Here is a 22,418-nt window from a genome sequence, read left to right as displayed (position 1 = left end):
CCGAAAAAATATATAAAAATACTATTTCTCTATATATATTAATAATTTATTATTACACAAGGTTTTTCATATATCATCTCAAGGGAGCATAAATTTAATTAAAGCGATGCATTATTGGAATAAATTTGAGTCAGTGTTTTAGGTGCAAGTTATTTAGATTTCTATTGTAGAAAGAATACTTGAAATAATGTATAGAAATATTATTTTGAACCATAAAAATTCTCAATAGTAAAATTTAAAGTACTGAAAAGTTAGCTATTGTTTTTGACAGTAGATTATATAATATAAAAATACCTCATGCTGAGCATTTTCTGAAATTACAATGTTAAATGAAATTGATATAGTGCAGTATTTAGCAATAATAACTTTTTGTAAACAAATGTGGCTATATTCGCTTAATTGTAATGACAGTAATTTTAACTGCATTTGTATAAGGCTGTACAGAAGATTTATTTATATGGGTTTTCATCCGCAGAGAACAACCGGATTCCCTGTGGAAGTGATTTATAAAATAATGTTTAAATATTACTATAACTATATTTGAAAGCAATGCTATAACAGTGCCCTTATAAGACTCATGATCCGAAAAGCTTTGGTTTTAAATGTCTCGTAAAAACTTTCAATTACTTCTGAAAAATTCATACCCACGTATAAATTACTACACCGAAGTCAATTGATTATACAGCAAAACGTTCCTAAAACAATCAACTCCACAATTCGAGATAATGCCAGTTTCCTGTAGCCTGACAAAACTATGAACGGTTTTTTAAGTCCTGTTATTTAATTATTGTCCTGACAAATGTGCCATTGTCAGAGGTGGTCATTTAAGAAAATAACCACTATATGAGGTTTCAACTAAATGTAATTTTTTTCAAATAAATAATTCACTTTTTATACTCCCAAGACTAGTACATTTAATATTACATAAATCTTATTCACAAATCTATTTCTATTTCAAAAGCAATTTATGAAAAACACATTTGAAATTTTCTTCATCAAACTAATAATAATGAAAATTAAAGTATGCATAAAAATGATTATATGTGTTTTAACAAAATAGCACAAAATATTTAATGTAAAAATGTGGTTCTAGTCTCATACTTGTAAAGAAAAATAGACCAAAAAGAAAAAACAATGTAAGCTACTATGATCATCTAAATTTTCACATAATTTTAGAAGTGGAAAAAAGATTCCTTAAGCTTGTATGTCTTGTCTACCCCATTCAATAAGTAATAAACACATTAAATACTTCAATGTTTATTTCATTAATAAAACTTACCTTTTTTGCTCGCGAAATATAATTAGTACATTTTTTAAAACATAAAAAAAAACATTCTTTTTGCTCGGCCACATCACATTAGTCGAAAAATTCAAAATTGAATCATGCAAGATCACTTTTAAGTAAGGTATGCTCAAATTTATTAGTACATAATATTCAAATGATAAAGCATCTACATGAACAAGCTTTAAAAAAGTATTTCTAAACTGTAATCAAAAAAATAAATTTTCCAAAATACAGTTTCAGTAGAATGCAAAAACTACATTTCTGCATCTGCACACTGAAACAAATTATCAAGTCTGAAATTATCAATTTTCAGTCTTTAAACACATTGTTTTTCAGGATAAAAGTAAAGATGGAAAATCAATTTCACGCTCAGAAACTCCATTTCACAACTAGTCAGTTATCAGCAACGTTCTCTCAAACATTAGACACGATTACACGTGCATGGCTTTAGTGGTATATTCATAGTCAGTGCTGATATTTTATTATTTATTACTAATTTCTAAACAGTAAAACATAGTAGAATTTGTAATACAGTAAATCCTAGTAAATAATATATTGCATTACTACAACCACGAAGAAAATAACACCACCATCACACAACAATAACTAGAGCGGCGCCATATTGCTTGTTTGGGAAACTTCTGAGAGTGGGAGAGGGAGGGGGAATTTTTTTCTCACGTCAGCGTTAACAGGGAGAAAAGTTTTGCGATTGTGAATGAACTTGTTCGCGTGAAAGAGATGTTGGTTGATACCGGTGTTTATTTTTAATATCAGAAATGTAAGTGCTTATGTGTGTGTATTCAGAGAACCAACTCGTAGCAAAAACCACCTCCCTAAGACGACCGCCTCTGAAAGAAACCAGTATTTCTGAAAACATAAGTATACTTTGGTATTGAATATTCCCTCTGTAAGGCGACCATTCACAAAAAAATTCTGCAAGTGTGTCTGGTCGTCTTAGAGAGATTCATTCCGTAGATGCAATCTCCCTAAGACGACCACCTCTAAAAGATAAACGTATCTCTGAGAACGTATCTATTGGTATTGAGCATCACCTCTCTAAGGCGACCACTTGCAAAGATGAATTTTTATTTGCGGATGGTCGCCTTGGAGAGACCTCGTTGTGTGTGGTGTATATGATTACTGTTATTGTTTCCGAAAAAAAAATAAATAAAAAAAATAGCATATTTAGTAAAAACCCTCTCTAAAACGACCACCTGCGTTTACAGGTTACTGTGGTGGTCTTAAAGAGATCATATTTTCATTCTGTTAATTTTATTGTTTACAAGAAGTATATTAACGTCAGATAAAAAAATAGCACAAACCCATATAAACCAACAGGAGATTTATTATTATATTGATACCAGTAAGAAAACCAGCAAGAGTCAATATAAACCTATACAAACCAGTACAAAGTTCTGCCATTGAATGTTGGTTGTATGGGTGTCAATTGATACCAGTAAGAAAAACCCACAGAGATCAACAGAAACCAGTAAAAGTCAATAGAGACCATCAAAAATTCTATAGGTACCAGTAGAAAGTTTTACTGGTTTCTATGGGTCATTTTGAAACCAGTAAAAAAAACCCACAGAGACCAACAGAAACCAGTAAAAGTCAATAAAAACCCATAAAATCTTATGGGTACCCATAAAAAGTTTTACTGGTTTCTATGGGGCATTTTTAGTAGGGTAGTACAGAGAGCTGCTAAAACTACGATACGTTTAAAATTATCAAGAGGATTAAACCTCTGGCCTTGAAGGCAACCAGCAAACGAGTAAAACTACTATGGCAAGCGGTCTGCTTCTAATAACTCCTTCCTCTCTCTTGCTTGGCAAAAAACCACAACTTAAGTACTTGGCGTTAGCAAGACAAATTTGCATAAATAAGTTAAAGCTTTTAATTCTGGCCGGAAGTAGAAAATAAGAAGTGATAGTAAAGATTTAAAATAAAATAAACGTTAGTAAAACTTAGGATCCTTACAAAAATCTTGTCGTCAGTTGCAGCCGAACGTAAAGTTCAAAATATTTACTCCCTTTCTAGCCTTATATAAAAGTCGATCAATGGGCTTATAACACGCGATTTCAGAGTCAAAGGCAAAACGAAGGATTTTGGAATTCCTGTCGGCTTGTAAGATGTGACCATTTAAGGAAATGTGTCGGACTCTAACAATATAGACGTGTTTTTGTTATAAACAACCCAGTAATAGAGTTAAGATGATTAAAATTGAACTTGTGATTACCCGGAACATCCTGAATTTGCAACATTAAATTGCTTATACTGGACTCGTTATTTTCAATGTTTGGACAACTACACCAACGTAGAATGTCATCAGCAAGTAAACCAATTATGAAATCACGAATAATAACAAATTCCATAAGTATAATACAAAGGTGCTGGCACTAAATAGAATGAAAGTTTTTTGCGACAACTACATCCCACCATCTCGGCTAAAATTCTTCTTCCTTTCATAGATGTGTGATGTTTTAAATTTGCATCGTACTCCTTTAATTTCAAGAGTTCATTTCATAGCAGAATTTTGTGCAACTGTCCAACTGTTCCTATACCTACGGGTTCTTCATGGCACTGGTGCTTTGTGGCCTTTTCGCCTTTCGTTGGCCTTGTACTTGAAGCTTTCTCGGCCTTGATTTGAGTGGTTTTGACGTCTGCTAAGTACTTGCTCTTCTCTCTGAATCCTTGAACCTCGTTTGGAGCCTTTCATGCTCTCTTTGACCTCTCCACCTCGTCTGTAGATTTTCTTTTGGAAATTATATCAAATGTTGGATTTTTGCTCTATTTACTTCCCTGGCCAACATTTTTATTTCTCTAGACGGTTTCTACAGACATAGTTGTAACTACTGCGGCCACCGTTTAGATAATTTGTTACATAATGGCAAATGAATTGTAAATATATCTCTATGAACGGGCTCTGTAATATTTTCCTGTGATCGAGAAGGGAATCATTTGGTCAGTAACCAACTGTTGACCGTTTACGGAAAAAAATACATTTGAACTCCGAAGTCAAATAGAAATTTACTTAAAATGAATCTGGAACAAGTTTCGCGGATGCCCTTCGAAGAAATCCTAATTAACGACTTTTAGAAATGGCAAATTAGCCCAAAATATAAAGGCCAAACTAAATATCTCCCGATAAAAAAGTCTAGGACCAAACAGCCGATGACAAAATAACCCATAAATTTAGCGTAAGTCCAAGCCTTCAGAATTTGGTTCGGTGAATAAATTTTAGATTGTTTAGTATCTAAACATATGCCGGCGATATAAAAACGTGCCACGACCTCTCTGCATAAATCAGAAGTTATATGTTGCATGAAAATAAATCATAAAGAAAACTTACGTGGACAACACACGACTTTCTAATACGGCCTATTAAATTTTACACATAATTTGCTATACTACACTTTCCTCGATTTCCTGGAATTAATTTAAATGTTTCCTTGAGGCAAGTTAACAATCAAAACTATTAAATACACTGTTCCACTTTTCTCGAAAGGTGGTCAAAGGTCTTGGCATTTTTTATTTATAATAAACAGAGTAAATTTCACTGGGATAAAAATACAGATACTACGAGACTGCATAAAAATCTAGACATTTCAGAAGTTTTGAAAACATTTTCCTGATTTCTTAGAATTTTCAATTCAGCCCTGATTTACTACTTGATGAATAGAGTTATTAGCTTTGGCAAAAATGATAGAATGCAAAGACAGCTAACATTACTTATTGGAAATGTGTTAAGAACTTTATTCCATTTACAGAAAAAAACACCTAATTTATTGAGTAAAAAAAAAAACGTTTTAACTTAAAAGAGTGAAGTGATATTAGTTACACATCACGTTTTTGATATATCCTATTTTTACAAAATACCGTTCTAATGAGATAGCTGCTTAAGATTCTGATAAAACGGTTTATTAAATTTTCAAGGAGCCTTAAAATGTATATTTTATTATTCAGTGACAGAGTAAAATATACAGTCACACTTTTAAATTTCTCTTTTTTTTTAATTTTGATAAATATTTATGAAAGAGATTTTTTATTTGCGTTGTCTTGAAAAACATCGTAAAATATTACATCAACGAATGTGAAATGTGTTTATACTCTAACTATAAAATTCTAAAAGAGCTTTGTAAATTTTCATTTCGCGGTTACAGGTATAATTCCGGATTTATGTACTTCTGCACCGAAAATTTTCGTATAGCAGTAACATATTAAGAAAAGGACATTAAAATATTAATTAATTATTATTATACATAAAAGGCTGCAACAAACCAAAGGGGCTTGTTTATGAAGTTTCCAATTTTTACAACAACTCTAGCTTTTTGCATTGTTAAAGAATTCTTGGAATGAAAGAGATCAATATTGTTAAAATAAAGATTTATTTTCTTTCTGGCGTGAACTGCTTTCAGAAAGTGTTTTAATTTGCTAATTTAAAGCTTTATAGAAAAGCGATTTGATAATTAGAAACTGTGTTAGGTGGTGAGAGAGAGCCGTAAAACGGCGATTGCTGTGCATAATGCATGGACTGAAAAGTAAAATAATTTTCGTATATTTTTTCTTGATACCAACAGCGATTGTGGTTTTCGTGCCAACGAATGCTTTGGCTCCCAGCGTTTTTAACTATCTTGGATTGAAGGCAAGTTGTATGCTTACATTGTTTTATATGGCAATGTTTTATGTATTTATTTATGCAAATAGAAGTAATAAAACTTATACATATAATTTTAAACACAATGAAAATAGGAATTTTGATGCAACACACAATATTCTGGATATATCAATGTTGCCAACTAAGAAACGTATTAGACGAGAAAACGATATTCTTCTTAGTAACATTTCTACGGAATGTGATGTATATTATCAAGATAGAAAAATCTCACAAGAAATTTCTGCTGTTAAGGAAAATAAGCACAATTTTGGTAAAATACTCCGCGGGAACGAAATGAAAACTGATGAAAGTGCAAAAGTAATTAATGTCGATCCAAATGATAGCATTAGAAGCTTTTTGATAGAAAGAAGAGAAACACTTGTAGGCCGATATCCAGAAATTTCGGATGAAAAGAAATCTCGTATCCAATGTAGGATTCCATTGGGGTATAAGGAGATAAGCATGAGCCCAATCTGCATTACTAAAATGAACCAGCAAGATGACATTAATTTAATAGATCTATGGACAGAATGTGATACAACTCTTTTCTCTGCAAACAGTGAAATTCCTCCAAACAGCAAGATTGGATGTTCTGAAAAATGCGTATTAACAACGATTAAAGAAGACATTACACGTGAAATCTACAATGATCTACCGGACTTTAATGAAAATGTTATCAATGGCGAAGGATTGAAAAGTAATTCATTTCTTGGATCTGACTATACTGAATCGCAAGAAGTCGCTGATATAGATGCTGAAAACTGTGAAGTACCAAATAATCAAGACGCACAAAATGAAACATCCACTGAGAGTGAATCTGATAGCACAGGCGAGAATTCCCTTGAGAAATGTGAGAAGAGCATCAACACAAATAGTGGAGATACACACAATCAAATTTCTAGTAATTTAGCCGATCTATCGACAGATAACGTTAGAATGGATTCCTGTGACACTAGTCATTTTACGACTAATAGTGGAATTGACCCTTTTCGAAGTGGCACAGTAACAATGGAAGAAAACGTCAATCACGTAATTTCCAATATATTACCAAATTCTGGCGATAATGTCCTTAACAATGAAAAACATGAATACACTGAACGAAACGTAAACGAAAACGACGAACAAAATAAGACGGATCTTTCTGTCGACAAATATCTGGAACAACGAGAAACTCACCTAGCGACAATGAAACGTAAAGGAAATGTTGGAAATGATTATTATGTTTCTTCTCAGAACAGAAGAAATAGTGTCATTTTTAAAGCACTAGAAGGACACGCACCTGTACTTATTTCTCTGTATATCACTGGCATTTGTGCTGGATACTGCATTGGAAGCTTGTTGAAGAAATGAAATGCATTTTAAACTACCATTTTTATGTACATAAAATACGTCTCATTAATACATTCAAAGAGAAAGAAAACCAAATTAAAGAAAATAAACTTTTAAAACATACGTATTGACGGAAAGTTTTAACTTTTAATGTAGTTTTCTCAAATATATTAGAATTGTTTTCTCAAAATTAGAAAGAGTTCGGAATAAATGCATTTATTAATACTTGTTCGAGAATGTTATTTACGTATTTGTGTACCTTGCTCAATAGAACATAAAATTACATTTCATTTAAATTTGTCTTTCATAAAAAAGTAGATGCATATAAGGTTTACACTATTTCTCATTAAATTCACAACTTTCTTCTCATTTTACAGAAAGAAACGTTTTGGTCAAGAATAAGTATAAAATATGTGAAATACAAAGTTAGAAATATATGAGGAAAAATGGCTAATATTTTAAGTGCTTATTTAAATAGAATTATGTTATGTTTAGGAAAACGGATTTCAAACTTAGCGGATCTTATTTTCAAATTTCAAACGGATACAAATTTAAATTTATTTTAATTTCTAAGTTAAACTTATTTAACCCTATTATTAAGATTTAAGCGAAGTTTCGATAAATGTGTGCATTAAATACTTAGAAGATTTTAAATAACCTATTTATTAGAGCTTAAGAAAATGTACAGATTGCGGCTTCAAATTTAATTCTCCGCCATTTGTATGATTTAAATAAAAGAAATATAAAATAAGAAATTTAAATGGTGACATAGTTTGAGACTACACTATAACATTAGCAAAGGCAATGCAAATATGCGTACATTTCGTGCCATTATTTTCAAAAGCACTCGTGTTTTATTATCTGATATTACTTTATCCTGTTCTCCACAACTACATTAAATGATGGAAAAAAATACCGTGTTCATCCAACACCTTTTTCGCGAATGGTGATCATAGTGGTCCTGTCCAGGCATATTCTTCTCTGCCGTTCCATGTCTGATCCGCACCGATTTTCCGCTATATTTCAGTGTTTCGTGGAGCTATGGAACTATTCTTGATAAAATGTTGTCTTATTCTTCTTCTTCCTACTAACCCTTCTTATCAGAATAAGATCAAATGCATGAGTTCATTCGCCTTCATAACTTCCAGTAAGAAATTATGTCTCTTCAGCAAATCTTCACGCACCAATGCAGCACCATTAAGGGGACCTTATGCAGTAGCTTGATGGTTTTTTACATTTGACGCAAGTTGGAGATATTTTAGTACTACGGAAATACCTCAGGCAAAGAAAATACCCCGAAAACAACCGAGTAAGAGCTGTTTTGTCCTACCTCTCACAGATGAAACCAAGAACAGTACCAAGACCTGCACTACGATACTGTATAGTAATACTACAAAACTGTGGGAACTTGTCTAGAAGCATTTTTAACGCTAGAACAGCCGAATTTCAGACTAACCGAAAACCGCCATTAGGGGTCAATTTGACCCTCATAAGAAATGTAAGTAGAAACACAGCAAATGATTGAAATGATGCTGAAATGACCACGTAAAAGAGTTTTTAGAGGTTTTTATTTATTTTATATACTTTAGAATTTTTAGCATCCGCTGAAATTTCTAAATTTTCATCCTTTTCAGGAAATTTCAACACAGGGGCTTGCGTTAATGCTTGTTTTAATTTTTCGAAAGCACTATTGGCTTCGGCCGTCCACGAGAATCTTGCCTTTTTCCTTTTTAATTTTAACAATGGCTCAGCGATAGCCGCAAAATCTTTTATAAAGGACCTATAATATGAACAAAGTCCTAGAAAAGAAGAGAGCTTCTTTGCCGTGTTTGGAGTCGGATACTTTTGTACAGCGATTATTTTTGATTCATCTGTCTCGATCCCTTTTTGCGATATTTTGTAACCTAAATATTTTAATTCAGGGGCTGCAAATTTGCACTTTTCGACATTAACTTTTAGACCGGCCTCATTTAATAAAGAAAACACCTGTCTTAAATCCTGTACATGTTGGTCTAGATTATCACTAGTAATAATGATATCGTCTAAATAGATAAATGTGGACTTTCCAAGAACAGGTCTTAACACAATGTCCATGCATCGCTGAAATGTTGCTGGGGCCCCTGAAAGGCCAAACGGCATACGCAAAAATGCATAAGTGCCAGACTTGGTTATAAAAGCAGTCTTAGGCACGTCCTCAGGCCTCACCCCTATTTGAAAATAACCAGTCGTTAAGTCTAAAGTCGTCATAAATTTGGTTGGTTTTATGTTCCTTAAAATTTCTTCTATGATCGGTAACGGATATACCGGATATTTCGTTATGGAATAAATAATTTAAATTAAATAAAACATTAATTAATTTAATAAGTAATTAGAAAGAAAATTAGATTAAAAAATAATCCAACATGGCGGGAGTCATTCAAGATGGAGGATGAAAGACCACGTGTTCCAAAATGGCGGACGTCGACCCGTGATTCAAAATGGCGGACGACGATCACGTGATCCAACATGGCGGCCAGATAAGAGCATGGTGGGAGGAAGAGGGTGAGTCATTCAAGATGGAGGATGAAAGACCACGTGTTCCAAACTACAGAATTAGGCTTGCTGAAAAAGTCTGACAAGTCTGCTGAGAATCTGGCTGTATAAGGACATTTTATTTCAAGTAATCCATCTTCGTCTATCAATCCATCTGGCGAAGTACAAAGAAAGAGATATTTAGGATCAATAAAAAGGCCACAACGTCTGATGTTTTTTCCCATGTGCTTTTCCTTGTATTGATTTAAGGCTACTGCTTCGTTAGCCAAGCCATACTTTAATGCTTTAGTTGAAACGTTATCATTATATATGATACGTTTCACTAAAGCAGCACTGAGTGTTGTTGGACGCCTATCAGCAACATCTTTGAAAAAGGATGATGATATTCTTCTTGATCTTTCGTGACGCCATCTTTCAGATGATGACTGTCCACGTGTTACGGCCTCAAGAGAATCTTTTTTTGGAACTTCAATTGATATAAAAAAATTTTTAGCTGCCAATTCATATGCTTCATCTGATAGGTCTGGTTTCTCAGGAAAATCACCATAAGAAATATCCCCACCTTGCTGAAGATGTCCTGCTTTTCTCATATTTCTCTTTTTCTTCTCAGTGTCAAAAAGTCTACGTCTCTCAAGACGTTTTACATGGCGCTTATTTCTGGAAGCTAAGAATTTCAAAGTTGGAGTCCTGGGGCTACTTCCTGTTACAGCTTTTTGTGCATTTTTTTGCCACTGCTGTGCTGGATTTTGATAGGCCATGACAGCAATACTCGCACGCCTGTTCATGCCACCAGCTTTGGAAAAATCAACTCTTTTTCCACCAGATGTTTTACACAGTTGACTCATGAAGCTTTCAGCAGGATTATTTGTGGCATTCCAAATAAGAGTACTGCTACACGATATCAGTACTCTTCCCACTTCTGCTTCAATAGCTTGCAACATACCCGAGGAAAAAATTTCATTGTATGTGCTGTCCAACTCTGCACCTTTCTTTGCACAAAAAGCACTACAAGCATCATGCTTGCCAAATACATGATGTGGCCCATTTCTCAAGTCAGATACTAATGCATCAATAGCTTCTTGTGTGTGCTGATAATGGCTAGGTAAAGCATGAGCTTTTATAGCTACTCTAGCACCTCTGACTAACAGTGGCATTTTAATTTTCAGCAATTTACGGGCAGCAATTCCTTTAGCCCCGGGGAAGCGCGCAGTATTTTGCTGAAGTTTCTCAAGAGCTCTGCGATATCTTCGAACAGCATGGTTAGCACATTCTACTTTGATCACCCGTCCTCCATATGAAACGCTTTCTTTCACTTTGGCCAGTGTGTTAGCATCTCCATCTCCAACAAGTCGAGTACAACGTATTTTGTGAAAACACTGGAGATAATTCAGACCTTCCACAATGGCACTGCTTTCCATACCTGTAGAAGGCCCATTCCAATTTCGCCAACAAAGGTGCACTTTATTTGGCATCTTGCCATCTTCAATAGCACTGCATATAAGGCACACTTTGTTGCGAATTCCAACAAACAAAATTTTCTGGGTGACCATGCCTATAATAACAGATATGCCACTTGAAGCATTGTAACCATGCCCATAGCTTCTTTTACACCAACCTCCATCAACAATGACAGTTATACAGTGATAACCATCATTATCTTTATCATTGCGAAGTTCTGCCTGCCTTTTCTCCTCTTCTATAGCAGCACACATAGTTTCCTGTGCACATCCCTGTATTATTTTGCCAGTAGTTCGCTCACAAGAAGCAAAGGTCGAGTTGCTCATATACGGAATTTCCATGATGCTAAACTTTTCCTCCTCTTGTGAAAATCCACTGCCAGTAGATAACGCACCTAATACTGCAAGCTGATTTAGGCTGCTTTTCTCCATATCAGAACAAATTGTTGCCATTTCCCCACATAAAATTTTATCACATACATAGTTATATGTAGTGACAAGACCACGTCGAATCACTTTGTTAAAAATAAATGATCCTCCAAATTTACAATTTAGGGAATGTTGCTCTAATGTCCTAGCCTGCACTATTACAAAAGACATATTGCAAATTGTTCTGCCAGATGGTAATGGATTTGCCTTTCGTCGATCTTCCCTTTCGATAATTAAAGGTGAATCAGGACACAGAAATTCATCATTGAGGTTCTCCTGAAGAGGCTCAGACTCCAAGCTAAAATATAAATATAAATATATATATATATATACACAATATATATACATATATATAATTAATATATATAAATATTACAAATTAGGTTTAAATTTGGCTTATTTGATGACAGCAAAGCACTTGATCTTCCTAAGAGGAGGAATGCTTTCATGGAGGACTTTCTAAGGGAAATGGCTCATATACACGGGGAAAACCATGAAAACGCCCATGCAGGCAGCCCATTCGCAATTAGGTTTAGGAAATTTAGGCAACAGATAGCAAATAAATTAACAATAATAATACACTGGATTACCAGTATATTACTACAAGAAGATGAGTCATCTTCACAACTGCTGCTTCCATGCTCGCAGTGTCATTTGCTCGTGCAATATTAGTCAGTACTTTGTGTGCCGGAGGTTTCACATGAAGGGCCTCTACACCTGAGTATAAAATGTTCGTGTTCCAGTAAACACTGAATTCAGAGGGGCAAGAATAACTCTTTCATGGTGGATAACTCAGTTACCAAATGGCTTTCTAAGGCTCTATTCAAGCCGTTGTATAAATGTCATAATTCCCAACTAACAAGGCTTTGTAGTCAGACCTTGCTATGTCACAAAAACTAGTTTGGGCATTAAGCTTGAAGTTTTCAACTTTGTGCTGACTTGATATAAGAGTCGGCCAATCAGAGCATATACATAAAACCTATTGAGAGAGAAAGCTGTAGACACATACATGCATGCACAAATTTAGCTTCTCTAATTGGCTATGGCTTAGACCCTCTCTCGCAGGTGTGAATGGAACTCCCACATTTTGTGCCTTATGATTATGCATCTATGACATTTATACCATCATGTGAACGGAGCCTTAGGATGGCATACTAAGAAGATGCACTGTCTTGTGGGGATAAGCAATTTATACTCCTAAGCCTAAAAAAAAACTTGGAAAAAGAAGATCACGACTTAAATTTGTTGTCTAATTGCTCTAATTTGAGGCACATTACGAGAGGAAAGCAAAGGTAGTAATCAGAGTTATTTAAAAAATTTTATCCTTATATTTTTCTTAAAAATTCTGTAAAATAATAAAATTTTTGGTTTTCCTCAAATAAATATATATGGAAAAAATAATAGCCACATAATCACAGATTTCATTTTGTTATATTTTATTCACAAAATTTAAATTATTAAAAATCTCTTTCATGAAGGGAACATAAAACATCATGAAAACAATGAAAAAGAAGCAATATTTAAAAAAGATCCCTGCTAAAAATGCCTCGTAGAAACCCATAAATTTTTTTACGGGGAATTGGCCTACGGGTACCCGTACAGCTCTGTGGGTACCCGTAGGCCAAATCCCCGTAAAAACCCACAGACAGAAACCCGTACAACTGTACGGGTACCCGTAGGCCAAATCCCCGTAAAAACCCATAGAAAGAAACCCGTAAGGTTGTACGGGTACCCGTAGGCCAAATCCCCGTAAAAACCCATAAAAAGAAACCCGTACGGTTGTACGGGTACCCGTAGGCCAAATCCCCGTAAAAACCCATAGAAAGAAACCCGTACGGTTGTACGGGTACCCGTAGGCCAAATACCCGTAAAAACCCATAAAAAGAAACCTGTACATTTCTATGGGTTTTTACGGGTACCCATAGGCCGAATACCCGTAAAAACCCATAGAAAGAAACCTGCACGGCTGTATAAGTACCTGTAGGCGAAATACCCTTGTACCTGTAAACGGAAACCCGTACGACTATGGTTACGAGTAGGCCAAATCTCTGTAGAACTGTAGGCACTATAAACAAAATCCCAGTAAAAACCCATAGCCAAAAATCAAAACTTTATATGCATATCCATTGGCCAAATTTCCATTAAAAAATGGATATTCCGTAGGGTATGCCTTGTAAAAACCAGTAAACAAAAGCATGTACACCTATACAGGCACCCATACGCCAAATCCTGTAAAAACCACTACACAAAAATCCACAGACCAATAAAGGTACCTCTTGGAAAAATCGCTGCACAAAACCCATAAACAGAACCAATAGCATTATACCATAGTGGAGTATCCATACATAGAATCGTACATAGAATGGATATCCATATACAGAATCCCTATAAAAAACAATACACAAAAATAGAACTGTAAATCAAATTTCCATAAAAACATAAACCAGCAGAAGTACATAATTAGCACTGATGAAATGTACAGAACTAAATTGCGGAGAAAGCATGTAAAGTAATTTTAAATAAAACTCAATGCGAATAAATAAAAATTTTAAAATATCTAGAAGCCTACGAGCCCGTCCTTCTTAATGCACGTCAATATCTATAAACATATTACAAAATATTTGTATAAATTCTCTTTACAAAATTTTAAACTACCTTTATATAATTCTGAAATAAAATGAATAGAAAGATAATAACCAAAGTCATCTTTACAAAATTTTAAACTACCTTTATATAATTCTGAAAATAAAATGAATAGAAAGATAATAACCAAAGTCATGATTCACAACCATCGAATGATATATGTACATATATATATATATATATATGTAAGAAAAATAAGGAATATGCAAAAGATTAAATTAGCAGCGTAAAATTAATTTTCCTTCTCTATTCTAAAAACAGTAATCTTTCTGCACTGCATCATTTGGAGATTAATTCATGTCATATGACTCTTACATAATTTGATGTTGTAAAAGAAACTAAAACTCAAACAGCCAATACAGTATTTTTACAGTATTAACTATCAAAGACGAGTAAAAATGCATCGAGAACCAAAATTAACTCGGTCTGAATTAAGATTTCACATTTAACGTAACGCATTTGCTTTTTACGCTTTGTATTAGCTGGATTGCAGTCTGTCTGCTCCTTGTTTCTTACTACACATTTATCAAAAATGTTAATTTTTGGAATAGGCATAAATAATGTGCCAACTTGTTTGTGGCTGCAACATATTTGCTGAAAGAAAAGTTTAATTAAATCTACCTCGACTGCCAAATTTCTTATTCATTGTGGACTGGAGTTTCAACATCTCTAAGCCATCAAAATTCTTGCTGTTCATTACGGATTCAGCTGCTTGTATTCGACTACAGAATCTATTACATATATATATAATATCATTTCATTTGATGGTTGCGAATCATTACTTTGACTGTATATATATTATTGATTTCATTATAAATATATACATATAGTACTGTACCTCACTGCATATATTTGTATTTCAGTTCTTTAATTGGGAAATTAAACAATTGTATTTAATCACATCAGCTTGTTTAACAATTTGATACCTAATGAGAAATGTATTGCCAAAGGATGGTACTTTCTAGCATCTGCTTAAATAAATTACCTACAATGCACTAAACCAAATTAAAAAACAAAACTAGAAGAAACCCAAATTTTCAGGAAGAGAAACATCATTAGCAAGCAAGCAAAAAGAATACGGGACTTGCAAATTAGAAACTTAACATAGAGTTCAAATTTAGCATACTTGCTATCCCCTTAAAGCTCGCTTACCAATGATAGTAACACCCTGCAGCTTATTATGACACACATACACATAGATGTTTTGCGTGGAAGAAAGGATGAATCCAAGAATATAATGTAGTAAAGAAATAATAATATACAAACACTGTGTCGACCCCTTATTACAATACTTTGAATGTTACCTGTATCTCTCAAAAGATAAATGAAACATGAAGATAACATATAATAAACTTAATAGTACCCAAAATACAATAAATTATATTGTAACAAAATGAATTTTAAAAAATTTACAAGTTTCAACAAATACCAATTCTCAACGCACAGTTCGGGAATTAAGAAAATATCTCATAGCGTATAATGTTTTATTCCGTATCTCACTTTTAGTGCTATATAATCTTCCACAGATTTTATATAAATAAAATCTATAATATAATGGGTATTTATAGTATATGTAGTTCTTGATGTAAAAAAGATAAACTTTCGTACTGTAAAAATTCCATCTATGTGAATAAGTATGAATATACTCATATACACATAATTATACTAAATAACTAATTTAATGAAACTAAATTCCTATAGAAAAATGGGGAAAGTGTAGAATCGCCCACTGCTTGGCGTGTTTTTAAGAATTGCACATACTCGGAATCCACGTACACATCGACCTATTTTCACTTAAAAAAAATCTCAGAATTGCACAAAAATGCCATTGTGCACTCCTTTGACTTTATTCATGTACACATCAACCTATTTTCACTTTAAAAGTCAAAAGAAAATTGACAAAAATCCAATTCCTTTTACTTTTGTACAAAGTGCCAAATAAATATGTGGGCGATTCTGCACTTTACCCGAAAAAATATATAAAAATACTATTTCTCTATATATATTAATAATTTATTATTACACAAGGTTTTTCATATATCATCTCAAGGGAGCATAAATTTAATTAAAGCGATGCATTATTGGAATAAATTTGAGTCAGTGTTTTAGGTGCAAGTTATTTAGATTTCTATTGTAGAAAGAATACTTGAAATAATGTATAGAAATATTATTTTGAACCATAAAAATTCTCAATAGTAAAATTTAAAGTACTGAAAAGTTAGCTATTGTTTTTGACAGTAGATTATATAATATAAAAATACCTCATGCTGAGCATTTTCTGAAATTACAATGTTAAATGAAATTGATATAGTGCAGTATTTAGCAATAATAACTTTTTGTAAACAAATGTGGCTATATTCGCTTAATTGTAATGACAGTAATTTTAACTGCATTTGTATAAGGCTGTACAGAAGATTTATTTATATGGGTTTTCATCCGCAGAGAACAACCGGATTCCCTGTGGAAGTGATTTATAAAATAATGTTTAAATATTACTATAACTATATTTGAAAGCAATGCTATAACAGTGCCCTTATAAGACTCATGATCCGAAAAGCTTTGGTTTTAAATGTCTCGTAAAAACTTTCAATTACTTCTGAAAAATTCATACCCACGTATAAATTACTACACCGAAGTCAATTGATTATACAGCAAAACGTTCCTAAAACAATCAACTCCACAATTCGAGATAATGCCAGTTTCCTGTAGCCTGACAAAACTATGAACGGTTTTTTAAGTCCTGTTATTTAATTATTGTCCTGACAAATGTGCCATTGTCAGAGGTGGTCATTTAAGAAAATAACCACTATATGAGGTTTCAACTAAATGTAATTTTTTTCAAATAAATAATTCACTTTTTATACTCCCAAGACTAGTACATTTAATATTACATAAATCTTATTCACAAATCTATTTCTATTTCAAAAGCAATTTATGAAAAACACATTTGAAATTTTCTTCATCAAACTAATAATAATGAAAATTAAAGTATGCATAAAAATGATTATATGTGTTTTAACAAAATAGCACAAAATATTTAATGTAAAAATGTGGTTCTAGTCTCATACTTGTAAAGAAAAATAGACCAAAAAGAAAAAACAATGTAAGCTACTATGATCATCTAAATTTTCACATAATTTTAGAAGTGGAAAAAAGATTCCTTAAGCTTGTATGTCTTGTCTACCCCATTCAATAAGTAATAAACACATTAAATACTTCAATGTTTATTTCATTAATAAAACTTACCTTTTTTGCTCGCGAAATATAATTAGTACATTTTTTAAAACATAAAAAAAAACATTCTTTTTGCTCGGCCACATCACATTAGTCGAAAAATTCAAAATTGAATCATGCAAGATCACTTTTAAGTAAGGTATGCTCAAATTTATTAGTACATAATATTCAAATGATAAAGCATCTACATGAACAAGCTTTAAAAAAGTATTTCTAAACTGTAATCAAAAAAATAAATTTTCCAAAATACAGTTTCAGTAGAATGCAAAAACTACATTTCTGCATCTGCACACTGAAACAAATTATCAAGTCTGAAATTATCAATTTTCAGTCTTTAAACACATTGTTTTTCAGGATAAAAGTAAAGATGGAAAATCAATTTCACGCTCAGAAACTCCATTTCACAACTAGTCAGTTATCAGCAACGTTCTCTCAAACATTAGACACGATTACACGTGCATGGCTTTAGTGGTATATTCATAGTCAGTGCTGATATTTTATTATTTATTACTAATTTCTAAACAGTAAAACATAGTAGAATTTGTAATACAGTAAATCCTAGTAAATAATATATTGCATTACTACAACCACGAAGAAAATAACACCACCATCACACAACAATAACTAGAGCGGCGCCATATTGCTTGTTTGGGAAACTTCTGAGAGTGGGAGAGGGAGGGGGAATTTTTTTCTCACGTCAGCGTTAACAGGGAGAAAAGTTTTGCGATTGTGAATGAACTTGTTCGCGTGAAAGAGATGTTGGTTGATACCAGTGTTTATTTTTAATATCAGAAATGTAAGTGCTTATGTGTGTGTATTCAGAGAACCAACTCGTAGCAAAAACCACCTCCCTAAGACGACCGCCTCTGAAAGAAACCAGTATTTCTGAAAACATAAGTATACTTTGGTATTGAATATTCCCTCTGTAAGGTGACCATTCACAAAGAAAATTCTGCAAGTGTGTCTGGTCGTCTTAGAGAGATTCATTCCGTAGATGCAATCTCCCTAAGACGACCACCTCTAAAAGATAAACGTATCTCTGAGAACGTATCTATTGGTATTGAGCATCACCTCTCTAAGGCGACCACTTGCAAAGATGAATTTTTATTTGCGGATGGTCGCCTTGGAGAGACCTCGTTGTGTGTGGTGTATATGATTACTGTTATTGTTTCCGAAAAAAAAATAAATAAAAAAAATAGCATATTTAGTAAAAACCCTCTCTAAAACGACCACCTGCGTTTACAGGTTACTGTGGTGGTCTTAAAGAGATCATATTTTCATTCTGTTAATTTTATTGTTTACAAGAAGTATATTAACGTCAGATAAAAAAATAGCACAAACCCATATAAACCAACAGGGGATTTATTATTATATTGATACCAGTAAGAAAACCAGCAAGAGTCAATATAAACCTATACAAACCAGTACAAAGTTCTGCCATTGAATGTTGGTTGTATGGGTGTCAATTGATACCAGTAAGAAAAACCCACAGAGATCAACAGAAACCAGTAAAAGTCAATAGAGACCATCAAAAATTCTATAGGTACCAGTAGAAAGTTTTACTGGTTTCTATGGGTCATTTTGAAACCAATTAAAAAAACCCACAGAGACCAACAGAAACCAGTAAAAGTCAATAAAAACCCATAAAATCTTATGGGTACCCATAAAAAGTTTTACTGGTTTCTATGGGGCATTTTTAGTAGGGATAGTAGGCTTATTGATGAGGCTCCCATCGAAAGAATCAAACCCCAAAATATTTTCATTTGCTTCAGTGTCCCGTCTGAAAATTTCACTGATTTCAATGAATATATTTTTAAAAAAATCTTTTATTTTCAAGTTCTTTCATGCAAAATGTCCAAATTTGGTACAAATCAAATTCATCCCCCTGTTTTTGATAGCTACAATATTATATTTAACAGTTTTAATAGCTATCAGTATGTAAACAACATAATGTAACACCATAAAAGAAAAACATAAATGATGACATTTTAATTTTGGCATAGAGAAATACATATTTACCCCAAAAGAGAGCTTGTATTTCTACCTTCTGCGTCAGAGTCAATAACTGAAATGTCCAGATCAGAACTGAGAAGAAAAGAACCATAATTAGTTTAATTAAGATACAATAACACACCGACCAAGTATTAATTTGAGAGTCAAGCAACAAAAATCAGCATCATATTTTGAAATATTCATTATTTGAAAATATAACGCTGATTTTGGTTGCTTGACTTCTAAATTAATACATAATTAGTTAACCATAATTAAGTAACTGTAATATCATGCACAGCTAATATCTATTTTAAAAATAAGCCAACTTACCTCAAGAAAGCCTGGTTTGTCTTAGGAACATTAGCTGTAACTTCTGGCGTAGAAAAGTCAAATTTTTCACTTCCGGACCTAAGAATGAAAGAAATAAACTGCTATAACATAATTAAAAAAAAAAACATGAATAAATAAATAACACATAACAAATTTAAGCATTAAGCTATGTATGACTACCACCCATCTCAGACAGTGCGACAGATATTGCTGTATACTGTTTCGCCATACCCTGTGTAGCTATTATATCACGCTGTTTAACCACAGTTTAGAAAAATTACAAAATGTGTTATTTATATCTATCTAAAATGGTACATTACTACATGATTTGTAAGAATAAATTAGAGGGCTCTGCGAATGAAATTCCTTCCAATTAAAAAATGTAGGAATAAAGAAAATGCAGGAATTGCAAATGCAGAAATGAAAAAGGGATTATATTTTTTGTACAGAATCCAGATGACATATTTTTCAACATTTTAGAAATTTCAATATTAATTTTAGGGGCATAAAATATTAGGCCCCTAAAAGCAGAATATAGTTTTTAAATGTTCAGATAATCTTCCTATGAGAAGAATTCCTTTGAGAAGTACACATCTGAACCACAATTAAAAAACATGTACAAGAACAGAGCTGAGGACTTCTGTTTGCAGAAAGTCTGTCACATAACATATGAAAAGTTTCTTATTGGTAGATTTTTGATCAGACAGATATTTTATTGTTATACAGAGAAAGCATTCACTCCCTTTATACTGGAGATAATTCAATTTGGACAATGGCAAAAAGGCTAAGCAAGCCTGAGCGTATTGGTCCCATTCTTGGCACTAGTTTGGTTTATGCTCAAAATACAAAGCAGATATTTTCTAATTACCTGCATCCCAATATCAATTCAATTCAGCTTTTGGTGGAATTTACCATTTGTGACATATTTTTCAAAAACTACACTTCACAACATGCATACATGACAAATACACAGAACCATAAATAAACAAGCAATAATATATATTTATATATAAATTTTACTAAATGATCATAAAATGTTCCAACGCTAAAAGAAAGTTTTAACATCCAAGTAAATGACATAATAAAAAAAAGCAAGTTGAACAGCGAGCACATGAATAAATGTGCATACACCTGTAAAAATATACCATAGGTAACTGACAAAGCATTTCGTAGCAAACATATGACTATAAAATTTCCAATAATACATGTAATGATGGTGAATTCAATTTAGATCGCAAGAACATGCTCATACTTTTGAAAAGATTCAATTATTTCAGCAATTCCTTGTGAATTGGAATTTACCCTTTCAATATATCCCAACAATTTAGTGTGAATGGAGGAATAAATTGTTATAACAGAATTGAACAATTATTAGCATCCCCTCATACACACACATACAAAAAAAAAAAAAAAAAAAAAAAAAAAAACTTACTTTGTAAAAAAATCATCCGGGCAATGATTCTCCTTTGACACAGATGCAGTTGTATCAATAATTTCTGACCTTCAATAAAAAAAATACGCATATTTTACTTCGGAATTAACTTACTACGAAATCATAAACACGGGGTAGTCGATATAAAGAATAAATTATTTCTCACCTTTCGAAAACATCCGCTTGTTCGGAATCTTCCACATCTCGGGAATTTAATTTCATATTTTTTTCTTGAGCTCGACGTTTACGCTGAATTCTGGATCTTTTATTAAAACCAGGATGTTTTTTCGGTCGTCCTTGATATTTTCGCATATTTTTTGCAAACTGACCACAGTACAAATAAATGTAAACAAAACGAGTGCGGAATAGCAATGCAATAGGGTTGCCGTAAACGTCATTCTGCTGACAGCTGACAATGTTTAGTGAAAACTGTGTATAAAGGAATATATGAAACGCTTCTAAATATTATTTAGAAAAAAATATGATTTATAACTGATATCAAAATCAATTACTTCGTGAATTTTTGCAGAAATAAGATTACAATGTTAAATTTTAACTCGTAGCGCCATCTATTGATGGCTTTCCAAACTACACATTAAAATTACGTATTTCAAACTAATTTTTTTTAAATATAATATTTAAGTAAATTTCATTTCAAACCTGATTCTAACATTGTGATTCGAAAACTGACCTATTGCTTTATATTTCTGCCAAATTTCACGCAACATAGTTTCTTAATTAGCGATTCTGCGTGTAAAAAAACTTTTAGTATTATAATGCTGCTGTAGTAGACCACCTTAAAATAGCCTCACAATTGCATAAAGCTGTAATCATTTCTTCGTAGCTTAAACCGGGTCTTCCTAGAGTTTTCTTTAAAATATTTTTCATCATTCCTACAAGCCTCTCCCACCAACCTCCCCACCAAGGAGCATTAGGTGGTATAAACTTCCAAGTTATGTGTTCTCTTGCTTCAAGGAAAATTTTCTCAAAATCAATTAACGCAAAAGCACTGGCAGCTCCTTTAAAATTAGTTCCGTTATCACTGTATACCACTGAAGGTTTCCCTCTGCGAGCAACAAAACGATGAAAAGCTAGTAGAAA

This window comes from Stegodyphus dumicola, chromosome 7 (genome assembly GCF_044657685.1).
Source record: "Stegodyphus dumicola isolate Sdum_Otavi_A_Nest chromosome 7, ASM4465768v1".
NCBI classification, from domain to species: domain Eukaryota; kingdom Metazoa; phylum Arthropoda; class Arachnida; order Araneae; family Eresidae; genus Stegodyphus; species Stegodyphus dumicola.
This window is presented reverse-complemented; position numbering follows the sequence as displayed.